The 18,960-nt window shown below is 40.2% G+C and overlaps 1 long non-coding RNA gene across 5 annotated transcripts in view; it reads right to left on the bottom strand.

Annotated features, from left to right (window-relative positions):
* LOC141756302 (uncharacterized) overlaps positions 1–18,960 on the bottom strand; it is a 27,146-nt gene extending 8,186 nt beyond the window's left edge. Inside the window, exons 1-2 of one of the 5 annotated variants that reach the window (XR_012591444.1) lie at positions 18,833–18,847; positions 8,221–8,303 (exon numbers count right to left, since the gene is read on the bottom strand). This is a non-coding gene — a long non-coding RNA (uncharacterized LOC141756302). Of the gene's footprint in view, positions 1–8,220; positions 8,304–18,817 lie in introns of all 5 variants that reach the window. The other 4 variants (XR_012591443.1, XR_012591442.1, XR_012591439.1 and 1 more) reach the window with 4 other exon arrangements.

Raw genomic sequence — 18,960 nt, 5'->3', positions numbered from 1 at the left:
GAAGTTTTTTTTGTTGTTGCACATTTGCATTGCACTATTAATTTTGCTTACAGCACCGTCTTTGAAAAATTATAATTTAAAAGGGAATTTAAACGTTTGTTAATTTTTACTTTGATATCTGCAGGCTTTGCAGTTTTATCATTTCCAATCAACGCTGCTGTATAGTCATGGAGATCCATCAGTGAACTGGATGTACGCCATTAATGACTGAATTTATAAAACCACTGATAGAGATATCTGAAAAAAAGATAATTTTGGTGTGGGCGTAGTTACTCCACCCAACTGTCAAGCTACTGAAATGGGCAAACCACCTTAATGTTACTGTAAGGTCTCTAGATTCTAGAGACTTTTAGCACCTGCAGTTTTATTTGACCACATCTTAACAAGCTGGCAGTAAACCAAAAGCAGGTTGTGTGTGCTCTGAACATCAGGAGCCTGTTGTTTTATATTTATAGCGAACACATCTTTGTTCTCACTTGAAAAAGCAGCGAGTATCCCTGCCCTAGGTGCGGTCTGACACTCGCTCACTCAGATGTCACCATCAGTACTCTTTGTCATGTGGAGCCTCATTTAAAAACACCAGTAGTACTCTTTTCTCAGGGGGAGAGGCTTCGCAGGCTTTAGCTGATAGAATCACGAGCGTAATTTGGCTCTGGCTGGTGAGAAGTGCTCGCTAATTGAGTGATTCTGTCATCAACATCGATAGAATCGATCAGCTTTGCTGTTTCTCTGATTGATCAGGAGATAATGGGTTTATTCTTGGAGAAGATGTGTGTTTCTCTTATCGATTAGTTTGTGGAGGCTTGTGAGAGAAAGGCAGGAAGGTGTTTTTCTGGTGTTTTGTATATTTTGGTTTGATAAGATTTGTTTAAATCTATTAAGTTGACTTCATATTCCAAAATAGCATGTTTAATTAAATCAATAAGAGTGAGAAAGTAAAATAGAGAGAAAAAGAATAAGAAACACAAAAAAAAAAGACAAACTGTGCAAATGTTAATTATCTATTAAACATGACTGATTAAATATTTAAGTTGCTCTTGTGGGTAAGAGGAAGTGAAACTCTAGTTTAAAATCTCCTCTGAGCAAGCCGTAACTCTGGCTAAACGTTTCCTCCGGATCAGATTAGACTGCTCCCCTGATGCCCAGGAGGAATTTTTGGACCATTTAGTAAGCTTGTCTGGAACGAACAACGATATAAAAGAAATATAGGGGTTGTTTTGGGGTTTCTTTGGAGCACCGGCCTTTCTGTCGTCCTAAGAAACCCTTCAGTCAGTTTGTTTTCTCTCTCGTTATCTCTCATTTTCTCATGTATAATGTTGCTGCCAAAACAATCATGGATATAATACCTCATTTCCACCGCATAGTTCGGCTCGACTCGACTCACTTTCTCTATTTTGTTTTCCACTGCCTTATAGGGACGGGACGAAGTAGGATTTTATCGCAGAAACACTAAAAATAACTTGATTGTGGTGAATTTCCATTATCGGGTTAATCGTGAATGTGAAAAAGCTGTCTAGCTTGCTATCATGGTGGAGAAGTGAAAAATAGAATTAAAAAAATATAAGAAATGATCATGTGAGAAAGATCAGACTCACACTCCATGTTTTGTTATTTATTCATCCTTTTATTCATACGGGGGGGGGGGCTTATGAATTATGATTACTACATTTAAGATTGTTTGTTTTTCACTTAAAAGGATGTTCACTAAAAAAAGATGCGTCCTATCTGTGATACAATAAATATAATTGTTTCTTAACAGAATGAAAAGGTGGTTCCGGTATGTTTTAGTGCCATTTTAAGAGGTTTAAGCATATTTTGATGATTATCGGGATATTGTCGTGAATCACAATTATTTTGGCCAGGATAATCACGGCATAAAATTTTCATATTTTCCCATGCCTACCCACTCAGGGTAGGCGGGTTTCTCAGCAGATCGCCGTAGTGACGCCGCATGAAACTGCCGTGACGTCATCTTCAATGTGACAATTGCTGAAAACCAAACAGAGGAGCGCGTGCACTTCGTCAATTGTACGGCGTAGAGTACGGTGTAGTGTACGGTAAAGTTTTGTTTGTACATTTTTGGGTTGAGTCAATAAAGATATTGCAGTCACTAGTGACAGTAGCTTGGCTAATTAAATTTGGCGGGTTTGTGCGGGATGTGTAGTGACGATTCTCTCTGACCAATCAGTGGTCTGCAGTGTTTTAACTCCACCTTTTAGTATCGGCTCAGCACGCTTGGAACCTCGACCGAGGTGGTACCAAAAAAAAGTACCAGATACTAGCCACAACTTTTGCTAAAGGAAAACCAAAAAAGAGTGAGTTGAGTAGAGCCGTGCCGTACCATGCAGTGGAAATGTGACATTCGTAAGATATGTAGAAAATGTACAATCACTAAACAGAACCATACTTGAATCAATTCTTTACTCATAAACTTTTGCAGAACAAAATGAATCAGTAGAAGCAGACAGGAAGCTGCTGCGTTAGGGTTGTGTCAGTGAAAGATCAGGATTGTGGGATGGTGATGGAGAGGTGTGAAGTCTTGGGACAGAGCTTGTCCTCAGTGTTAATCTCAGCACTATTCTCAGGTTTTTATCCCATCATACTTTGATGTCAACCTCCCATATTTTTCTCCAGGTGCTCATGTTTTGTTTGCTAACGCACAGAATCAGAAATTCTCCCTCGTCTTTCTTTTTGTGTCTGCTGGTTTTGGTTACGAGGCAGCATCCACTTTGATACGTGTAGTTGTGTTTACTTGTGTGTTTGTGCGATCTAATGTGTGGGTGGGTGGCTCGTCTGTGTACGTCGTCAGCACTGTGGGAACGGATCCTGCGTTTCATTGATTGTACAGTGTGATGAAACAACCTCTCTGTCTCTTTCTCATGAGGCCGTCTAATTGATAGGAAACAGAAATACGAAAAACTCCTGTCTAACAAGTAAAAAGACATTTCCTTTGTGTTTATGGAGATTGTTTTACGTACATATCTGTCATAAGATGGTACAATTCATAAGCCTTTCTGACCTGGGTTATGTTTGTTTGTTTGTTTATGTGTCTGATTGATTTTTCTTTGTGATATGCAGCGACAAATGCACATTATTGCACTAAACACAATCAAAATATCTCTAGAATGCTGCTTAATCATGTGAGAAATGTCTCATTTCTATCTCCCACGAGACTTACAACATCTCCTCTCTTCAAAGAGGTTCTGTTCTTTATTACATTATGAAAAGTATGTTTCTAACCAAACTTGCTTTTTATTAGGTACAGAAGAACTCCCACTTTGATTAATTCTCTGTACTATCTGTACTTGATGAAGAGCCAGTTTGGACTGAAATGTACGTGTCCTAATCTAATAAAGAGAAACATTTAACGGCGGCGGATAACAGTTTTGGAAGTCCTTTGGGAAATAAAATTCGCAGTTAGAGTTTTTTTGGACTCCGCACACGGACAGGATAGATGTGCATGTGTTTTTCCACACAGATTGTGTAGAAATGTTACATTTTTCTTTTGCAGACTCCAGTCGCCCGTAATTACTTGCAGAGTGTGACAATACGCTGCAGGGAAAGTACTTCATTTCAGCTTTAAAGTGCAAATAAGTTCCATGTTTAGTAGTTTAAGTAATGTTTTTCATGCCCCTGGCTATTGATTCAATTAATAGTGTAGTCATTTAGTATTCCTATTGTAAATCAAGTATTTATTTATCATGAGACAGTAGTAGGACAGTGTGTGTTTTGAAACGAGTAGCTGATTAATCAATTAGTTGATCAACAGAAAAGTAATCTGCAACTATTTTGATCATTTATTAATCATTTCAATCATTTTTCAAACAAAAAAAATGCAAAACATTAGCTGCTTTTCTCTGTTTTATGTTGTTGTGAATTCAATCTTTGTGCTTTGGACTGTTGCTCGGATGAAGCAAACAATTTGAAAATGTCACCTTCAGCACACTGACAGCTGTTGTTGCCTGTTGGGCTGCAGTTTGCCATGTTATGATTTGAGCATATTTTTATGCTAAATGCAGTACCTGTGAGGGTTTCTGGACAATATTTGTCTTTATTTTGTGTTGTTGATTGATTTCCAATAATAAATATATACATACATTTGCATAAAGAAAGCATTTTTAATTTGCGTTTAATCGCGATTCAATATTTTAATTGTTTGACAGCCCTAATACATACCCGTATGTACATTTTGTTAAATGCAGTAGGAAAAAACACAGGGGAAAAGTGTATAATTGTAATTACACTCTAATGGTATTTTACCTCAAATGACCTCTCTTATTCTCTTCATGTTCTTTTTCTTTGAGACTGAATCAATTAATTTACATCCAACCATCCATTATTGTAAATTCACTTATCCTAATTCATTTACATCTCCTAATTCGATATTATCTGTTTTCATAAGAGGAGCCTCTCCTGGGTTTTGGTCTATGCCTGGTTTATGTCCTCCTCTGCAGCAAAGTTGAATTATTTTTCTTTTGAGTTGTGTGTATGGACCACATGTATTTGAAATCCTGCTTGAGCAGCTCCAGTTAAATGTTGTTGTGTGTCATTGGGTAGGTGTCGCAATCAATGATCTGTCCAGTTATAACATATAATACCTTCCTCTATTCTAGTCCATTATTAAAAGATGAGGGGAGACACTTCTCTCACTACTTTATCTTCTAATTAGCACACACAGTTGGCAGGATGCTGTCAGACGTTTGGGCACAGATGGGCCGCAAGGGAATACACGGGCTCCTGGATGATCTGTGATACATCTGTACAAAACGGAGCGGTGAAGCACAGATGTTACAGAGAGAGCACAGGTCAGATCAGGTGTTGCAGTGCATTTAAGCAGAGATGGAGTGATGTACTGTAGAGAGACGTCAGATCAAAAGAAAAGGGCTTTCCAGGAAATGACGATGGAACATGTTCTTCCACGGCAGAACAAAATGTTCAGATATTATTCCTAATCAACATTCATGTGAATTTGCGCTACCAAGCTGCAGTCAGGCTGTCACTACAGTGTGTGTGTGTGTGTGTGTGTGTGTGTGTGTGTGTGTGTGTGGGTATACATGCCGGGGGATGGACCTGGAGTAGAGGATGATGATGATGATAGTAAGAGACTGGAAGTAAATTCGAGCGGATGAACGATGCCATCGTCCATCGCCGATGGCCGACAGTCGACCCTGGGGCACGGTTTTGCGGTGGCGCTAATGGCATTCATTGCTTGCATTAAAAAGTAACTCACTGTTGGTGCGATGTTTTCATGCACAATCTTGTGTCATATTGAAAATCCATAATTAAAGTGGAACAAAAGTATGTTAATTTCTTTTCTTTTTTATTATCATAAATTAATGTCTGCCTATTGTATATGTGCCTAGAGGTGTTTGCGAGTGTGTGAATGTACGCAGGCTTCAAGAAACCAGCTTGTTTTCCTTCCAGTTGTCATAGCAACCTCTTGGCCTTTTTAGCATAAGTTACATCCGGGGTCGCAGATGATGCTCATTGCCATAGTTACCGGTTGCTTTGTTAATGAGATTTGGTGCTTTCCGGCGTTATGTAAGACGTGTGACATTTACCTACAATCACAGACACTCTGCTGGAGTGTGCATTCACTGAGATATTGAAGGGTTTTGATGCACACACAAAGGAGAGCTGGGGAGTCACCTCAGTGACTCCACATGCCCAGAGTACAGCTGCTGTCGGTATATGCCTCAGGGAGTTAAGGTGGATTCACTCTCTCTCTGTAGAAGCCTGCGGTGTGGGAATTGATTTATAGCTCAGGGTGGGATTTAACATGTTGATTGTTGTATTGCCATCGCCAAATTAGACATTATATATCCAGAGTAATTATTTTTATACATTAGTGTATTAATTTTCTCTTACATCAGAGGAAATATAGCAGATTACTTTTTAGCTTGCTCCACAGAGTGATGATATATTCTGTGACGATATGGATTTGTCAACCAATCAGAGATTTTTGCCATACAGTATGTCTGGTTGTGTCATTGTGGGCAATGTTGCAAATCAATTTTGAAGATTTATGCATCAGTTGTAGGGCTGCAGCTTCATGATTACTTTCATTGTCCATTAATCTAATGATTATTTTCTGGAGTATTGGTCGATAAAATGTCAGAAAATGTCGATCAGTGTCCAAGATGACGTCCTCCAATGTCTTATTTTCTCCACCACTCAAAGATATTCAGTTTACTGTCATAGAGGAGTAAAGAAACCAGAAAATATTCACATTTAAGAAGCTGAAATCTTAAAATTGCAACTTTTTTTCTTTAAAAAATTACTCAAACCGATTAATCAATTATCAGAATAGTTGGCGATTAATTTGATAATTGACAACTAATCGATTAATCGTTGCAGCTCTAATCAATTTGATGAAGTGCCTTGGTTTCTCAGGTTTTTAGTATGCTGGTTTAACCAAAAACAGACATTCCTGTCTGTTATTTTATACATGAAAAAATGTACTACCCCACAATATATACAGTATCTATTGCAAAGTGGAATTAAATACACTGTGATAGGGATTTTTACAGTATCCATATTGACCACTCCTATTGCTCCATGTTGTCTTCACTATCAGCCGTCTACTGCCCACACTGATCGATCACGGTCCCTGTTGTCTCCATGAAGTATCTCGGTGTTACCACCAGACTGTGATTACATTCAGTATAACTAAAGAGCCTCAAACTGCTTCTGCATCATCATACAAAGCCTATACGTGTGTACATAGTGAAGATATGGCAGCTTTGAAATGTCTTGTATTGAGTCTTGTTTTCTTGTTGTCAAGCCATCAGACAGCATGAAAGAAAGTGTAATCATTCCAACACTTAGAGATGATTGATGATAGATTCTATGTATACTAGACATGTCTGTTGATCTCCATGGTAATTAGGAGGCTTGCTGAGAAAAATGAGACATTACTGTTGTGTTGTCGCAACTCCTCCTGGTTGCTGATAAATGTCACGTAGGTACCTCTTGACAATATGAAATTGGTGCAGACTTCTGTCATTTGTGAAAAATGTGCATAGTTTCCGACATCATTAAGTGATCCAGAGACAGTCATTCATTCTTTGATCTCCTTGTATTTACACTACTGTAGCTTTGCTCTTTTTTTTATTCTAGCATTGATCAAAAGTCTCTATCATCCAGAACTTGTTAAATTTCCTACAGCAAGAGTTTCAAGTGCTGCAAACGTATAAAATCACACCTCTCCAAGTCTCTTAGCACCTTTTCTCATGTTTACATGTTAGTGTTGTGTGTGGCAGAGGTGGGACCAAGTAACATGTAAGTCTCAAGTCTTTGCACTCAAGGTTCAAGTCCAAGTCCTAAACTTTGAGTTTCGAGTCCTAAACAATTCATAATGGGCTCTACAAATTTGCGTCTCTGTCGACCCGCACGTTTTGCATACTGCAATTAGTTTTTTGTTGACCACCGCATCGTTTTTGTACGCAAACAAAATTATCTTTGTTAGAATTTTTTCCAGCTGGCGCTCAGCAATGTAATGTTAGTTCCTGGTTCTTTCCTGCAACTTGATTGGATGCTTTCAGATTGGTTGAAACAAAGTGGATCTGGGGGATTAAGTGTCGTCTTGCTGGGAATGAATAGCGTTAATGTTAGTTGATTCAGGAAATGAAGAGGAAATGAATTTATTCTCGGCACAATTTTTAAATAATATACTTTTTAATCTTTGGACTTGGAGGAAGGCATCAAGTATTTTCAAGTCAAAAGGCTGAAGTCCAAGTAAAGTCACGAGTCATTGGTGTTAAAGTCGAGTTGCAGGTCTTTTTTGGTTTTGTCAAGTCAGGTCTAAAGTCATGAAATTTGTGACACGAGTCTGACTTGAGTCCAAGTCATGTGACGTGAGTCCACACCTCTGGTGTGGAAGAATTGGAATTACTAAATCTATGATATGTTGTGTTTTTTTGTACCTGTCGCTGTCAAGGTCTTTATTATAGCATAAAGTATACTCTCTTTTTTGAAATCTCACTTTTCACACTATACTGTTTACACAGTTTGTCCTCGTCTAGGCGGTTTCTGCCTATATTCGTTTGAGCATAAAGAGCAAAGGCGAGAGGAGCAAATTTCAGCAAAATGGAAAAAGAACATTGAGGAGAGTGAGCGGTCAGACAAAGACAAGCAGCGAGAGGAGAGTGACAGAAAGCAGAAATGTTCAGCAGTCGGATGTTCTCAGAGTTTTTCCTTCCTACATTCACTCACACATACATTTCAGTACATACTGTTCATTACTGCTCTGCTGCTCTTTCTCTCTCCGACAGACATCCACATCCTGACGTCTGAACGTAAAGCTGGCGTGAATGACAAATACAATTTAATGGTTATTAGCTCGCAGTTAATGAGATACGAGACTGACAGGTCTGAGGGTGAGGGAAAGAGGAACTCAAATTAGGAGAAGGAAGAAAATCAGGAAATCTCTTGTATATTAATCTGCGTATGATTGTCAACGGTAAAGAAGAATATGAATGTGTGTTCGGAGAGATTAAGAGCTGCTGAGAGACTAATAGCGAGACAAAAAATGAGAAAGGAAGGTGGGTGGAAGTGTGAGACAGAGGGAGAGGGAAAAAGTGATGAAAAAGAGAGAATGGAAAACAGGCAGAGAAATATTTTGTCATTTTATCTCCTGTTAATTAAATTGATCACATTGTCAGTCAGGGAGATTGAGAGTGGGATTGACAGGGACAGGAGAGGAGGCAGAAAACTGTTAAAATCATAATTAATCCGTTAATTAAGCTGTTGCTCAAAGAGAGACGGATTGACAGGGACGAGGCAGCTGAGGAATATAGGGAAGGAGAGGACGGGGAGCATGAGCGGTAGAGAGACCTGGTGGGCGGATGTGAGAGAGAAAGATAGAGATGTGATGAAATCGACCTGAGGGGATGAGACATGGGTGAGGAGAGAGAGGACGCAGTTGGAAGTCAGGAAAGTAGACTGGACGGGAAGAAAAAGAGGGAGACGGTGCACTTGTACATTTCATTTCATCCAATTTATATATTGAATTAAAACTAAGAAAGACGGTCAAGGGGAGGAACAAAGGTGAGGACGGAGAATAATAAAGCAGATAGAGAGAGAGGCCGACACAGAGGGAGAAAGCGTTTGCAGCAGCTAATTCTGTTGCCATGGCGACCATTTAGCATCAGGGCCGAGAGGGTTGTTACATAAAAGAGGACCAGTAGCATCTTTTATCACGTTTACACACAAAATTATGCAAAACAGCGAGGTTCCTCATCATCCAGTCACCTCTGTGTGTGTGTGTGTGTGTGTATTTAAACACACTGTACACACACACACACACACACACGCTCTCCCTCACAGCAGCAGAGATGAAGTTCAAATTTCATAACGCAGGTTTTCATCCTTTAATCTCCAGTTTCCTGGTCACAGATCTGATGCTGTAATCCCCGTGATTAATTGCAGTCGTGGTCGAGATAAACAGTAATGATATTCCAGCTGGAAATGTGAAACAGTTGAAGAACACAATATTGCCCTGAGCAGAGATACGGATGAGCCGGCGTCTTAAAAGGATCAACAATGTGCTGATATGAGAAACAAAAATTTGATTAAAAATGACTGTTTGTTTTAAAGCCTGTTGATAAGTTGAAATCATGTGAATATCTCAGAGTATTTACCCAGTATGACGTTGCTTTATCGTTAGGTGCATCACTCATGTTGCTCCACAAACGTCTCCAGGTCCATATAATATAATTATTGGCTAAATTGCCCATTTTTTAATGGATTTTAATATCTAGTAGTAATGAAAAAGGAAGGGCAACACTTGCTCTGTAGAGGAAAAGTACATCTATTGATAAGGAGTGAGCGTCACGATCAAATTTGCTATCACGGATGGTGTATGTCATTTTTAATCATTTAATCGTGAGTCTACTTTTCAATTCAACCGAGAACCCATTTACAGATAAAATAACCAGCTGTGCATTCCTGGCTAATCCAGTGGATTAAATACCTGACCTCATTGCATTGATGCAACAATCCTGTAAATCTTGTCATTAAGAGATATTAAAGAGATAGCTAACTGCGTCGAAAAAATATAGAAAAAAATGTCCGGCAATCAACAAATTTCTGCCGTTTCATGATAGATATTGTCATTTTACAGAATTCTATTGTTGATCCATTGTTCTGTATATTTCATTAAAACCTGATGTTTTGGCAAAATGTGATGTTTCACCAAGTCATGGTAATAGCATGGCAGGACTTTAAACTGGAGTATGCTCATGATTGGGCCTACCTACTGAAAGGTTTAGTCAGGTTTTTTTTATGTTTAGCCTTACAAGTGGCCTGGCTCTTACTGTCTGTCACTTACTGTAAATTGTCTGCTAAAAATGCTAAATTTTACATGATAAATATCAGCATGTAAACAGAAATTTATATTTTATATTTGTTGGTTTCATGATGGCGCCCCCTTTTTGTTGTCTACGTAGATCGAGACCTTATTTCGATACAGACAATCAAATCTTGCATTAAGCAGTGATGTCATCGTTCTATCACAGGGCAAGCAGAGAGTCCCACTGAGCCAGACAGCAGCCTGCTACACAACACAAGAACCACAGACTTTGCTTATGGAACGAGCCACCAAACAAACACTCACCGGGGGAAAGCTAACATCAGTTTACAGGCTACATAGTTAATTAGCTGCTCAGCAGCAGCACATTAAACAGCATGTAACGCCTCATTTCCACTGCATGGTTAACTCTACTCTACTCAACTCACTTTTGGTAGCAGGTGCTTGCCTCAATTTTGTTTTCCACTGCAAATAGTACCCCATCAATGTAGGCAGAGCTCTTAAGATGACCCTCATAGTGACGCTGCCACATCATCTTTCATGTGACACAGCTCATGCTTTGCTCCATCCAGCTGTCGCTGGATCCTTTCATTGGCAACCAACCAGAGGAATTTCTGCACTTCCTCAATTGACAACAGAGTGATTTTGCGGGTTGCGATTTTAAAAATTCTGGGTGGAGTGAATAAAAAAATTGGGGTCACTATTGATGGTTTTGTATAGGATGTCCTCTCTGACCAATCAGTGGTCTACAGTGTTTTAACTCCACCTTCTAGTATCGGCTCAGCTCACTTGGAACCTTGACCGAGGAGGTACCAAAAAGAACGGTTCCAATCGAGTTGAGTTGAGCCGAGCCGTGCCGGTGCCGTGGAAATGAGACATTAATGAACCTACAAATGTCACTTTGGTTCTGTTAGATGCCGCTAGTGGTCCTTACTCTTCAATACCATTAACAACACACTGTCTGGACATGACATGTAGCGACAGCACAAGTTTGTTTACTTACTGTCTCTCGGTCCTTACGGTGTAAAGCTTCGGTTATGCTTCAGCAAGGACTGTCACGCGGACATGATCTGTTATACTCTGTGCGGGTTTCTCCTCGCGGCAAACCGACATTCTCAAAGCTCCATTTTGTGCCACCCATCCGCGTAGTTAAAAGAAATTTGGATGTGCATGGAACCCCTGCGAAGGGCTGTGTCTGATGATGTGGCGTCACTTTGGTTGTGTGGACACTCGCGACCGCTTCGCAGAAGCGGCAAGCATAAATCCTGCTTAACACGGACACTCAATCATGCACAGACACCGACATGCCCCTTCCAGTTGGCTGAGACAGAAAGGAGCATTTCTGATATTTTCCCATATATCTTTTTTCTTCCTTCTGATAATAAAAAAACTATTAACAATGCATTTGAAAACTATTTGACTACAAAAAAGGGATGACTAAATGTAATTTCAGTTGGACTTCAAATATCCATGTAGGAAATTCAACGATATTACATCTCATCAGCACTCAGCTCAAAAGTAAACACAGTTGAGGCTCAGAAAATTAGTTTTGACTGATGAAAATCGAGCCAAATCTGACAAGGTAGAGCTGAGAAGATGCCCACTGCTTTCCCTATCACACCACCCTCGGGCCAGACTTTAATATTTTTGCTCCGCTGGTGGTAAAGATCTAAGAAGTGTGAAGTTGTCAGCTAATTTTTTTATCCATCCGTCAAGATATTTACAGCCTTGCAGGGTCACTGCGTGGCTTCAGACTTTTAGTCTTTATTAGGTTTTATTTATTCAGGTGGAGGCAGGTGGAGTTAAATTGCATTCTGTTATAAAGTGGAGTAGTTGCAGGAGAACACAGTGGTACATGAATGAGTGTGTTTGTCCGTTGGGGAGAGGGGGCGATGAACTGTGTGCACGACACTTACTCACACCGGGGAGCTGAACCAACAGTCCAGCAGTACGACCACAGTCTTGTACGGCTGCCCAGAGACGAGCAGATGATGCGATAACTCAAAAAATTTTCTGACGCAAGCACTTTCGCTGAGGCACATCACACCTGCGTAACCAGGAGCTACAAGCTCCTTAAGGAGTAGAGGGAGAAACACAGGGAGAGGAGGTGAAGGATAAAAGCTTATACTTACAAGTTTCATGTAAAATTCACGAACATTAATTTGTCTCAGTGAGGGAGGAGAGCAGAGATGTGAAAGAGTGGCTTGTAATTGAAGTCTCTTCTATTAGTTACTTCGAAATTTGAGTCGCACATTCACACACAGGCAGACAGGGACTGGAGAGACTGATGGAGAAGAGAGAGAGAGAGAGGCAGAAATAAATAGACAGAGAGAGGATGTGTGTGTGAGATTAAAAGGATGGACTAAAAGGTTATCTCATCCCCTGATGATGCACTTGTACTGAGTGGGGTCAGACAAAAGAGCAGTGGGGAGTGTTAAGAGAGGGTTTGGGGTTTGGCTGGCTGAGGAAGCTGCAATGAAAGAGTAGAGATAAAGGGAATGAGGAAGAGGAAGATGTAAAATGGGATTAGTTCTCGCTTGTCTCAGTTTCACTCTTTCATTTATTTCTCCCTCTTTTCTCTTCTTATCCTCGTTCTGAGTCCTCTCCCCTTTTTTGTCCTTTCATCTCCCTAGTCGTCATGACGCTTTGCTTAATTTCCAAATTCAGAGACAAGTGCTACGCCTACTTGCATGAGTTGTTGTGGAAGCTGTAATGTCAAGTTACAGCTAGTAGCTGACAAGACTGTACAGTATACGGCAACGCAAGCAGCTCTTTGAGGCCGTATTCATGCACATGAGGTGCATTGAGCTGAATATGGAGATCAGCATGCTAGAATGCTCACAATGTTAACATGCTTATACTGCCGAGATAATAACTCAGCCCGTAGTCTGTTTCATTTCAAATGACCTGCGCCAGTACAACGTTGTGGAAAACAATGGGATTCACTGGTGTTCCTGTTTCAGCAGAGACGCTGTTTTCCACAGCTGGAGATGTAAAGTTATTAACATTAAACCAGTGATGTCAGGAAATTACACTTACATTTCATTATTCTTTGTACAAGCAGAAGACTGTAACATGCTTCCAAATTATTGCATTAAACTATTTTCTCTGCGACTTTGACCTTCATCTGGACCAGTTAGGTTTACTGCCGTTAACATGTTTCATATTACAGTTAAGTGAACCAAAAACACAAGTCGGCTCAAATACGAAATAGTCAAACCGCTCAAAACCCGGTCTGGGTGTTGTCCGTGTTTTCATCTTAGAACTTTAACCCTTTCATGGTGTGTTTTCAGTTCATGAAAGTTAATTGTAACATTTTGGTCGCCTACAAATTCAGCGTTCGGTTGTACTTAGCTCCACCCTCTCGTGTTCTCTCTTCTGGTTACAAAAAAACAAGATGACGACTGCCAAAAACCAAGATGGTGATGGCCAAAATGCAGAACTCGAGGCTTCAAAACCATAGTTCACAAACCAATGGGTGACGTCACAGTGACTACGTCCACTTCTCATGTACAGTCCATGGCCATAGGTGCAGTTTGAACTTAGGTTAGGGGTTCACAAAAAAAATCTACAGGGACTGTAATGTACACAACACAGAGAGGTCTAATGTATTGAGATGTGTGTAGTTTACGTATTAAACCCTCCAAACAGAATGTGACGCAAGTAAGCGTCAGTGACAAAATCTGTTTGATTGCATTGTTTTCTATTGAAATGAACTAACTGGGCGCGAGCGACGAAGCGCTGCGCAGCGCGTTGTTTTGAACTGAACTTTTGTCAGACGCTGTTTCTATTTATTCCTGCAACTCGCTTTGAAAGGGCCGATATTATTCATCATTACAATAAATTATCAGTTCTGTGTTATTCTAAAAAATATAGATGCATTTTTCAGTGAGCCCCCTGGACCAACACAAACTGCGCCTGCATCTATGGGTGGTACTAGAAAGAAGTCAGCGGGACTATTTAAGTCAGTAGGATTCATCCTCAGGGGACCATGAATGTCCGAACAAGTTAGTAGATGTTTGTTTAACCTTATTTGGATGTAAACCAGATGTTTTCTGTTGTTGGTTTGGTACCGATGACGTATTCTAACGACATTAAAGCAGTTTTTTACTGTACTCACACTGGAATTAAATCATGATAGGAGGAAAAAAAGTTAAGGCAAACATTTCCCACTGACACTGTGATGTGCTGAAAATATTAGGCCTCCAAATAAAATGTCAGCTAAATTCACACACACTTGGTGATACATTATTCTCCCAAATAAAAGCGTCTGGGTGGAAAGTGCACATGCATTCTCTTTTTGTGTGTACGTCATCTTGCCTCCAGACTGTTCCAGTACATCTTTCGCCTCTCTCATCCCTTTGGTATCTTTAAATCATCACAGACCAGGCAGTTTTCCAAGCAGTTATTTTTTCTTGCTGCTATTTGGAGCAGTGTGTATTTAAAGTAGCTTGGTGTAGTTTTACAGCAAACAGTTATTTGAGTCTGGCCAATGATGAGGGTACCGAGTGAGAGAATTACTTTGAATTCAAGCCATCACACACAAACACACACACACATGCACTGACAGATTCACAGTTGTCCTTCGGTTTTCGGAAAAAGGGCATTTAGTTTCTCTTTGAAACGAAAAGATGTGAAGGATACCTTCTGTTGAGACCTGTGGGATTCCTTTAAGAATAAAGTGAGGATTAAACGGAGGATCACAGTGTCTCTAATCCTCGCTTTCATTTATTAGTAATTTGGGAGAGGACTTACAGAGGAGTGATGAAGGATTTTTAGGAAGGAAAGAGATGAGAGAGAGAGAAGGAAGGACAGATCAATGCAGGAGCAGACCGAGTGGAAAGGTGATAAAGTCTGGGAAAGGATTGAAGCAAGAAGAAGAAAGAAGGTCTTTGAAGGTGAATTTGTTGGAGAAAAAAAGGACAAAATGTTTTCAGTACAGGGAACAAGGTGCAGAGGTAGACATGGTGGAGAGCAGAGAAAAGGCGGCTGGGGCGACATGCCTGGCTGCATTCACTTGCACTCGGACAACGGAGTTTCGCTCTAGTAAATACCTATGCCCTGTATCACAAAAACTCTATTAGTATTAAAATTACTGCCCAAAATATCTTGGCTCGTGCCCTCAGGACGCTTGTATTAAAGGGCCTGTCTGATGTCAGTTAAAAAATGTTTGCCCCCTCAGCACAGATGTCAAACTCCGCCTAAGCTTTTAAACCAGTCTCAGAAGGATATTCCTATGTTATCTTTGCTGCTTACAGACTGAAGTTATATTGAACATCTGTTGTGTTTTGAAGGTCCAGATGTCCCCGATTACAGTCATGAAGACCACTACAGGTGTCTCTGATCCTCAGATCCCTGGAGAGAGGGTGAGTCTTACAATGATAATTATTAGCCACTGATTAATAGCTCTCACTGCAATATATTAAAATTATATATAGGAAAACTCTGGGTTGGTCCATTCATCCTCCGTTGTTGTTGTTGTTCAGCACTTGTAGCCTACATGTAGGATGTGACGGTTGGTCAATTTGGAGTTTTACCCAAAGTTGAACATTTTTCAACTCTCAGAGACCAGAAAAAAAACACCATACGTACAGCGCCCAGCGCAGAATAGCTGCTCAGCACCTCGTCACGCTGCTGCTGTTTGTAGCAAAGTGTCAAAATATAGCACTCCCATTGCAAAAAAATTCAAAAAGGGAAAAAATGTGAACCTAGTGGTTCTGGCGCTTGCTTGCCATCCCCTGCAGTTGGCTTTTCATGCTATCACAAGTCAAAATATCTGCTGTGAAAAAGGCGTCTTGTCACAAGGCGTCGTTAACATCATTAGTAACACCTGTGTTGAGCTGCCTTAAAATAGGTTTGTGCATCCTACAGTATGGTGTGCTTGTTTAAGTTATGATTTCTCTAGTTTGATCCAAAAACATGTAAACATAACCTTGTGCTGGGTTACTGCTGCTGCAACTACTACAACAGTGCAGCTATACTACCATATTACTGTTACAGATAGTGAATTACTACCTGTGTGTTATTTGTCTGCTGTCGTCTTCATTTGTTTTACCCCAACACTCCCATCCAGAAGGCAATATTACCCTATTTTTTTATTGCCTCCTGCCTTTATTGCTCAAACTCGCTGCCGAACCCCCGTTTCATCACGATGCTTAATGATATCAGTGTCCCGCAGAAACCTTATTCCGTATGTACAAAGTGCTTTCACTAGTCTCGCATTGGATTTTTATTGAGGAGCATTTTCCTCACGGCTGCCTCATGCACAATTCAAGGCAGAGTTGTCCATCATTTTCATGCAGCTTGTTTCTAGTTATTGCTTTTCACCAAAGGGCAAGCAGAGGCAGGGAAGGAAGAATGCAACAGTGAGGCGATGGATGGAGGATTACCAGCTTTTCTTTAAATGAAAGCTCATTTTTAAATTCTTTTAATACCTTGGATATTTTTGTAATTTGCAAATAAATATCTGCTCTATTTCTAACAAGTTTCCCGTCCATTATGGAGGGGTTTCTTGTATACAAGCATCACTGGGTGCGTGCGCATTTAGGGGGTAAAATCGCTTTGGCAGCCGCTGTATTCAACGTAGATTTCACATTGTTTGTACATTCTTGTTGACTATACTAGACTCCTGCAGAGTCCGACCACCAGATACCATTATCATATGAGGTATTAGTATCATATTTGTTTATTTGTATCACCTGTTATGAAACGGGTAACGTTAGATCAGACATAAGTGTGATTTGACTTGAGGGATCTGTATCTGTTTGGTTGACACTCTGGTCGGAGTTCAAGTTACGTGAGCGCCTCTTGATGGCTGCCGCTAGACACTTTTTCCTTTGCGATTCCTCAACACGTATAAAGTTAATATAGCACTGGAGACTTGGATTTTGGTCTTATTAGTACAACCGTCACACAGCAGCTCTTTGTATGTCGGGGAGGTGATCATTAACATTAGCATGACAGCTCGCCAAGACCACCCACTGCTTTACTAGCGCTGTGTGACTAAAATACTTTTGCCCACCAGGCCTGGATCCATAATCTCCTTCTGTTTTTAGTAAAGGCATGTGATCCCTTCGAAATATTAAACATTTTCAATCCATCTCTTTTGCAGTTTACTGCGCAACAACTTGTTGTCATCTCTGTTTTGATGTTTGACTCTGCTTGACATGCTGTGCTTTCTGCCCCCTAGCTGTGCGCGCATCTCTGTGATGACATTGCACAGAAACCCGTCTATAATTTGTACAAAATTTCAGCATCACGAGTCATATATTGTGGGTTTTTTTCATGTAAGTGGTCCAAAGCCTCAGTGGAACAGAACCAACACAACAAATAATATGTCTATAAACTTCAGCTTTCATTTACAGTAGATTAAGATTGTACTGATTATCGTGTAAAGAGGATTTATTTGTCCGTTTCCACCTTTATTGGAAAGCTCACAGTGAAGCTAAAATGTGAAGTTGGAGTCAGAGGGATTGATGGCATGCTGTGATTTGAACCTGGACATTGTCCTTGTACGGTATGTTGTTCGCCGGAACCAGCTGAGCCAACAGAACGCAAACTCTGTCCTTCAGTTGTCAGAATGAAAGACTTTAGCCGGCTTTGTGTACATGGCAGTACTCTCTGCTCCTCTCTCCCTCCCTCACACACACACACACACACACACACACACACACACACAAAGCAGCTTTTAAGTTCTGTGTAGGCTGCTCTGTATAATTCATAACTCTGTGACTTTAGATCAAATATGCATTATTTTACCAGTGGAAATGGAATAGTGTTTGCTTGTACGTGTGCGCTTGAGTGTGTGTCAGAGAAAGGGATGCAGACAGAGAGAGCATACGAGGGAGAAAGGGAATAAGGACAAGGCTAGAGCTAGAGTTAGTGTGTTTGTGTGCATGAATGCTAATGTGATCTTCATTGTGTTTCCTTTCTGTTTCCTTTTATTTCATACTGACCTTTTAGAAGTTCACAATACCGCAAACTGGAAAGCCAAGGATGATAGGACTGCACTTCTCTCAAATTTGATCCCTGAAAATATAACATGACCACTTTTTCTAGTACATGCTTTATTTTCAGCAGATGTAATTCATTCATCCAATATAGATGAACCCCAACAAGCTATGACACACTGATCCACATTAGCTGAGTGTATGGTATATAGCCGAGTGGGGTATGTACTCCACTAAATGGACATATCAATTATTTAATACCTAAAAAAAACATGACAGATACCAGCGTTAAGCAAAAGATCAGAGTTGGAGTTATTTAAGTTCAGGATATCTTTGAAATAAGCCACTTCGTCTGATCATATGTAAAGGCAAAATTGTTCCGATGGCACGGCGCTGCTGCGACCCAGACTCCTGTGCTGCAGTTTATGTTGTTTTTATATTCGTTGGTGGTATTTCCTTTGGTTTAGAACCACACATATTTAATTGATAAACTATGCATGTTCAATGACGACCGTTGCAAAACTTTTACTAGCATTTTTACTAAACTAACTTATCTTACCTTGTAAAACAATACCTGTACGAGGGGGAAACAACCTGGCACTCCGTTACACCAGAGATGCGCTGAAGGCTTTACGAAGCTTTGTGTTTTTATGAAGCTATATGTTGTTATGACGCCATGCGTTGTTATGTTTTGTTATGAAA

The sequence above is a fragment of the Sebastes fasciatus genome, chromosome 18 (assembly GCF_043250625.1).
Source record: "Sebastes fasciatus isolate fSebFas1 chromosome 18, fSebFas1.pri, whole genome shotgun sequence".
Classification (NCBI taxonomy): Eukaryota; Metazoa; Chordata; class Actinopteri; order Perciformes; family Sebastidae; genus Sebastes; species Sebastes fasciatus.
This window is presented reverse-complemented; position numbering and strand designations above follow the sequence as displayed.